The sequence below is a fragment of the Papaver somniferum genome, chromosome 4, assembly GCF_003573695.1.
Source record: "Papaver somniferum cultivar HN1 chromosome 4, ASM357369v1, whole genome shotgun sequence".
In the NCBI taxonomy this organism is placed as follows: domain Eukaryota; kingdom Viridiplantae; phylum Streptophyta; class Magnoliopsida; order Ranunculales; family Papaveraceae; genus Papaver; species Papaver somniferum.
This window is the reverse complement of record NC_039361.1, coordinates 78,988,013-78,994,032: the sequence shown is the minus strand read 5'-3', so window position 1 is coordinate 78,994,032 and position 6,020 is coordinate 78,988,013. Positions and strand designations below refer to the sequence as shown.

Here is a 6,020-nt window from a genome sequence, read left to right as displayed (position 1 = left end):
ACTCTAGTGAAAAGGAAGCTAGGCTTCAAAACCTTAATTCCGATTGGGAGAACCTTCGTATGGCAGATGAAGATACATTTGATGAGTTCTTTTGAAGGAAGCTATTAAGGAACAGATGGAACGGTTTCTACTTCAGGAACAAGCATAAAGAAGTTGATTACTCTTAGTAAATCGTCGATAAACGTTTCTTATTTAAATCATTCAAAATATCTGTCTTGACATAAAAAGATAAAAAAATAGATGAAAATAAATTGCGTCCAATAGGATTTGAACCTATACCAAAGGTTTAGAAGACCTCTGTCCTATCCATTAGACAACGGACGCCTTTTCATTCCGTATTTTATCTTTTTATTTTTCCTTTACTATCTTAGTGTTTGTAAAAAAAAGGAACCAGATTCTTTTATGAAATAATTTAGGAAAGAAATATGCGTATTTACATTAATGATGCGTATATCAGAATTAAAATGTAGCGGGTAGCGGGAATCGAACCCGCATCGTTATCTTGGAAGGCTAGGGGTTATAGTCGACGTCGATTCAGCCTTTCTTTTTGACGTCTCTAATTCAAAACCGAACATTAAACTTTGGTTTCATTCGGCCAAAGAAGTCAGTATGGAATCCCAAAGAAGTCAATATGGTACCCAAATAACGAGAAATATGTAAAAAACAGGTCCGATTACGCATATTCCTAATCCTAAATGGAATGTAACGATGCAGGGATCCATATGTAAATACAGTATATATTTACATACGCTCGAATGCCCCCTTCTCATAACGAGAATGTACATAACCCTATTCCGGTCTGGTGCGGTATGGAATGAACTTATAGTCATTAATCACAGAGTGTCTGAAATTGTTAATGCATCTTTTGCATTGGGTAGAACTTTTCCTGAAAAGGACATTGTGGTGAAAATTCTCAGATCGCTGCCATCTAGATACGAGTCTAAGAAGCATTCCATCGTTGAGGGAAATAACCTTGATAATCTTTCCTTAAATACATTGGTTGGAAAGCTAAAGATCTTTGATCATGAGCATACATCCAAAATCGGAAAGGATGTTGCCTTTAAAGCACAGAAGAACACTAAGTTACTTGATAAAAGTAAAAGTGTTTATGTCTCTGAGGATGATCAGTCTGAGGGTGTATTTCGGATGAAGATCTTGACAAATCAGTCTCCTTGATCACAAGACAGTTTAGGGATCTTCTATTGAAAAGAAGTAAACGGTTTTCAAGAGACAAACCTAGGTCGTCAGATAAACCTCACAATCGCGTTCCTCCTAAAAACAGGGATGCTGACGAGACTGATGACAAGGATATGCCATAGTGCTTTAAGTGTAAAGGTTTTGGTCATTTTGCAAACGAGTTCCCAAATCTTAGAAAATACATTGGGAACAAAGGTCTTGCTGTAACACTTGATGAGATGTCTGAGATCCATGATTCTGATGAAGATAGGAAATCAAGTGTTGGTTTTCTATGTGAAAACATTGATTTTGATAATTGTAGCAATACATATATCAACCTTGATGGTTTCGGTGAAGAAGAGAATCCAATCAAGCTTAAAGAATCAATTGACCCATCCTTTGGAAACTCTAGTTGTAATGTTTCAGGATCTACTATGTGTCTGGCTGCTTTCACACCACATATACCTGAATACTATACAAGTTTGACGTGCTCGTTTTGTTCTTACAAGGGTCATGAACTATCAAGATGTTACATGTACAAACATCAAGTGAGGCACGCCAACAAACTTCAAAAAAGATCAAATCGATTGGCAAGGAAGCTTAAACTTGCTCAGAAGACTGCTGAGGTACGTAGGATTTTATCTTCGTCTAAGAAGTTGGTTTCCAAAGACAAAATAAGACCATTAGAGAAGAAGGTATGGTCAAATCGCTTTGATAGACAGAAGTTTGAGGATTCCTCTCAAGAGGAAAATGGTGGACAAATTGTTGTTCACCACAGCACAAATTAATTGTGTTGTTTGGTAAATCTTGTGTCATGTGCCTGATCAAAAAGAGATAAGATTGTGTACCGCTCAGACTTCACGAAAAGTTTTTTTTTTTTGGGTTGTTCTTCCTGTCTATCAAATAAACTAAGGGTTATTATCGACAATTCTACTCTTAATTTATAGGGTTTAGAATTGGGCGTCCACGAACCTGTTTAAAGGTTGCGAACCCTACATTCCTTTTTCTTATCTGATATCTTTTATATCTTAAGACTGCTTGATGAGATTGTGAGTTCCACTCACAAAAACCAGTTGTTTATAACTGTTCTCTAAGCATCATGTCTTTGGATGAAAAAGATGTCAATATAATTGTTAAGCCATCAATCAAGGAAAAAGAGAAATCTCCAGTAACTCCTTCCTTGAAAAGAAAGAGGAGGAATACAAGAAAGCCAAGGGTTGTACCTTCTAACTGTCATAAGTTTTCCGATGTTCTTGATGAGTTGAAGGAAGTAAGAAAGGAGATTAGTGAAATAAAGTCTTGCGTTTTAAGATCTTTGGAAATTCAAAAGGCCTTGGTTCGACATCATCAGCCAAGACGGTTTTTTGGTATTGACTCCTTCCTCCACGAACCTTATATCCCGATGGCTGTTGACGACAAGGAGTTCGGGAATGATAAGGAATTTCTCAAAGATATTGTTGCCTAGTATGTCTTCTTTTTGGTTTAGTTGGAAGAATAACTAGTGCTTGAATAACAATGATTGTGACTACACATAGTTATTATTTTTCATCTTCTTGTTCTTTTTGAGGTTTATTTGGTTTAAATTCTAAAAATATTTGGAGGATGGTGGTTTGCAGTATATAATCTTTATGATTTTTTATATTTCAATTTGTTATGGGATATTGGTGTTTACGTCCGTAAACTATGTTGTCCCATATTTTGTCAAAAGTAAAGTCGTTCATGATCGGTATTCATGTATTGATTTAAGGATGAATAGACTTTTGACATATACAAAAGTTAAGCCTATATTGTCAATTCTTTGATGGAAGATAGGTTAAAATCTTTTGTGTTCAAGGATTATGTATATTAAATATCGTTATTGAAATAGTGATGGAAGATATAATGAATCCTTGTGTACTCCATAGTATTGATCTTCACTGATCCATATTTTATGTAATATTGTGAGGCTCCGTAATGTGTCTTATGTTAATCACGATACGACCAAGTTGATTAATTTTTGATTAGCTTTGTTGGTTGTTCCGTAAGGTACTTTATGTTGAGCATTCTTGAAGTAAATTAATCATCTTGTTTGGTTATTTAGTTATTGCTCCATAAGTCTTTTTATGCCGAGCAAAACAAATGACAATTAAATTGATTACTTTTGTAATTAGTTTGGTTGTGTATTCCATTAGATTAATTATGGGTTCTCTTGTAATTAATCTAGTTGAGTATTTTCATACTATATAAGATTCCTATTATGTTGAGTATATGAACGACTATCCTATTCATTTTCTAATGGTTATGTTAGTCGTATGCTCCGTAAGTTATCTTATGTCCAGCATAATCAATTAAGTTGATCACTTTTGTGTTTAATTTGATTGCGTATTCCGATTAAATTAATCATGGGTTTACTTGTGATTAATTTGATTGAGTTTTTGGATATAGAAAATCATTCTCATGGTTTTTGGTGTCCAATAAAAATCCTTCTTTTCTTTTGAAATTAAGGTCGCTCTTGTTATTCCCTTGGGAATGACATCAAATGGGGGAGAGTTCTTTTGAACTTGTGCTTAATGGTCATATCTTAAGGGGTGTGTGGCTGTGGAATTTTAAATGGGTTATCTTGTATCTTTAAACTCCTTGATGAATGATATTAGCTTCGGCTATATGATTGCATCTAACTTAGATGGTATGTATTTTCTTTTAGTCATGAAATGTCTCTTATGGAAATTTCATTATGATCCCGTTCTTGTACCTTTTCTAATTTTATTGACAAAAGGGGGAGAATTAATATGTAGTTCACACTACAAATACATATGGTTTTTCGGATCATTGTGTAAGGAGGAGTGGTTTCCGTGTGATATGGAGTATTGACTAAGTGGGAGTGATACATATCACATAGTATTATTGTTGAAGTTGTGATACAATTAGAATTTGACACTGTGTAATAATACTTTGACATTGTATAACAATGATTGAGACTGATGCTTTCTCATTGTTATAGCTACGGATCTTCAACAACGGTGATGCTAAACTTACAACCTTTGGGATCATTGGAGTACTTGGAAGTGACGAAGATTTCGAGAAATGTTGAAGATTAGACATGTGGAATAGGATCTACTAAAGTTTCTCTATCTTTTTTGTATTCCATATGTATTGATAGTTTTGTCACTAAAATCGACAAAGGGGGAGATTGTTAGAGCATTGCTCGGTCGAAATTGCATGCATTGCTATCTCAAGCATGTTTGTCAATGTTAGTGATCAAAACTATAAGTATTGATTTCTAGTCTACTATAGCTAAGTCTCAGACTCGGATATAAAGTGTAGTTGAGCTCACGGACTTCATTGCGATTCATCATACAAGAAGAAGAACTACTCAAGGAACCGGTGGAACTTCTCGACAAAAAGGTATGTGAAGACTTGAACTTATCTGTCACTCAAAAGTATTTCTACTCTATCTCCTACTTATTGAGACAAAAAGTCGTATGCTATATATAGACTTAGATTATACACATTTGGTATTTCGAGCCGAGTATACCTCGCCTATCTATAACTCGAAATATGTGTTGGTAAGCGTTTCTCTTCGACCATGTTTATCTTTACCTAGTGACGAAAGTCATGATATGTTTCAATCACTTTGAAAATTACATTGACGAGAAATGGTGTAAAAACTATATAACGTCCTCTAAGAATGTTTCAATGGTTGGAATGAGAGTTTAGATTACATAACCAATGATGGACATAAGTATTGTTGTGGAAACACATATGTGCATAAGTCCTATCCCTTGAACCAAAGTTTGCGAACTTTGTTGATCAAGAGAAACCGGAAGAATGGCTTGTTGCCAAGTCCGCGAACTCAGTCCGCGAACTGCCGAACTTCTATTCCCGAGAAATTATGCTGGAGTTGACAAACTTGTTGCGTGAGTACCAGTCTGCGAACCCAGTTTGCGAACCGGCGGAAAGCCTTTACCGAGATTTTCTGCTGGAGTTTGTAAACTCTTCCCGGTTGCTTAAGTCCGCGAACCTAGTGTGCGAACTTAAGAAGCTTATATATCTGAAGATGATTTCTGAACTTAAACTTATAAAGACTAAGTAATGAAATTTGCAAACCGTGGCTATAAAGTTCATGAACCGATTCGAGTGAATCAAATCATCTTTGCTTCAATTGTGTCTTGTATAGTACATAAGATTTCCTTGCAATTGAACAACTCTCTAACTAGTTCAATTGAGTCATTTGAACTAGTTATGGTGAAGAAGATTATGGTTGGTACGAAATGCTCATATGGCTAACCTTTTGGTTAACAATTGTTGAACCAACAATGTACACGTTTGGGTACGGTTAACAAACCTAGAAGGATGCATTTCATTTGTGTATAAAAAGCTATGTTTTCGATCTAACGGTTGAGAAATATTAGCTTGAATCTAAATCAGGTTTTCATCTAACGATGGATATTGTTTGCTTTGTGACCAAGGCGAAACTCTGATTTGAAAGACTATATAAGGGGACATCTAGCAACTCAAAAAAACTAATCCCCACACCTCAAGTGTGATACTAGTTTTCGTGCTAGAGTCGTTTCTCCTTTATCCTTTGGTTTTCTTCTTCTAAAACCAGGTTAACGACTTAAAGACTTCATTAGGATTGTGAAGCCAGACCGATACTAATTTTATCGTAGTTGTGTGATCTGATCTTGCATCTTCTATCGTACGAGTACAATCTGATTGATTGGCTTGAGATTAATATCTCCGATAGGCAAGATATAAAAAGTAGTCACAAACATCTTCGTCTCATTGTTTGTGATTCCGCAACATCTTGTTTCGCTACCATATGATTAAGATTGTTGTGAGGTGATTGATTTATCTAGGCTTTT

At 35.3% G+C, this 6,020-nt stretch overlaps 1 non-coding gene across 1 annotated transcript; it reads right to left on the bottom strand.

The window, feature by feature from the left end:
* Positions 1-252: 252 nt before the first annotated feature.
* Positions 253-324, bottom strand: TRNAR-UCU. Its single transcript has one exon. It is a non-coding gene; the product is annotated as a tRNA-Arg (tRNA).
* Positions 325-6,020: the final 5,696 nt, after the last annotated feature.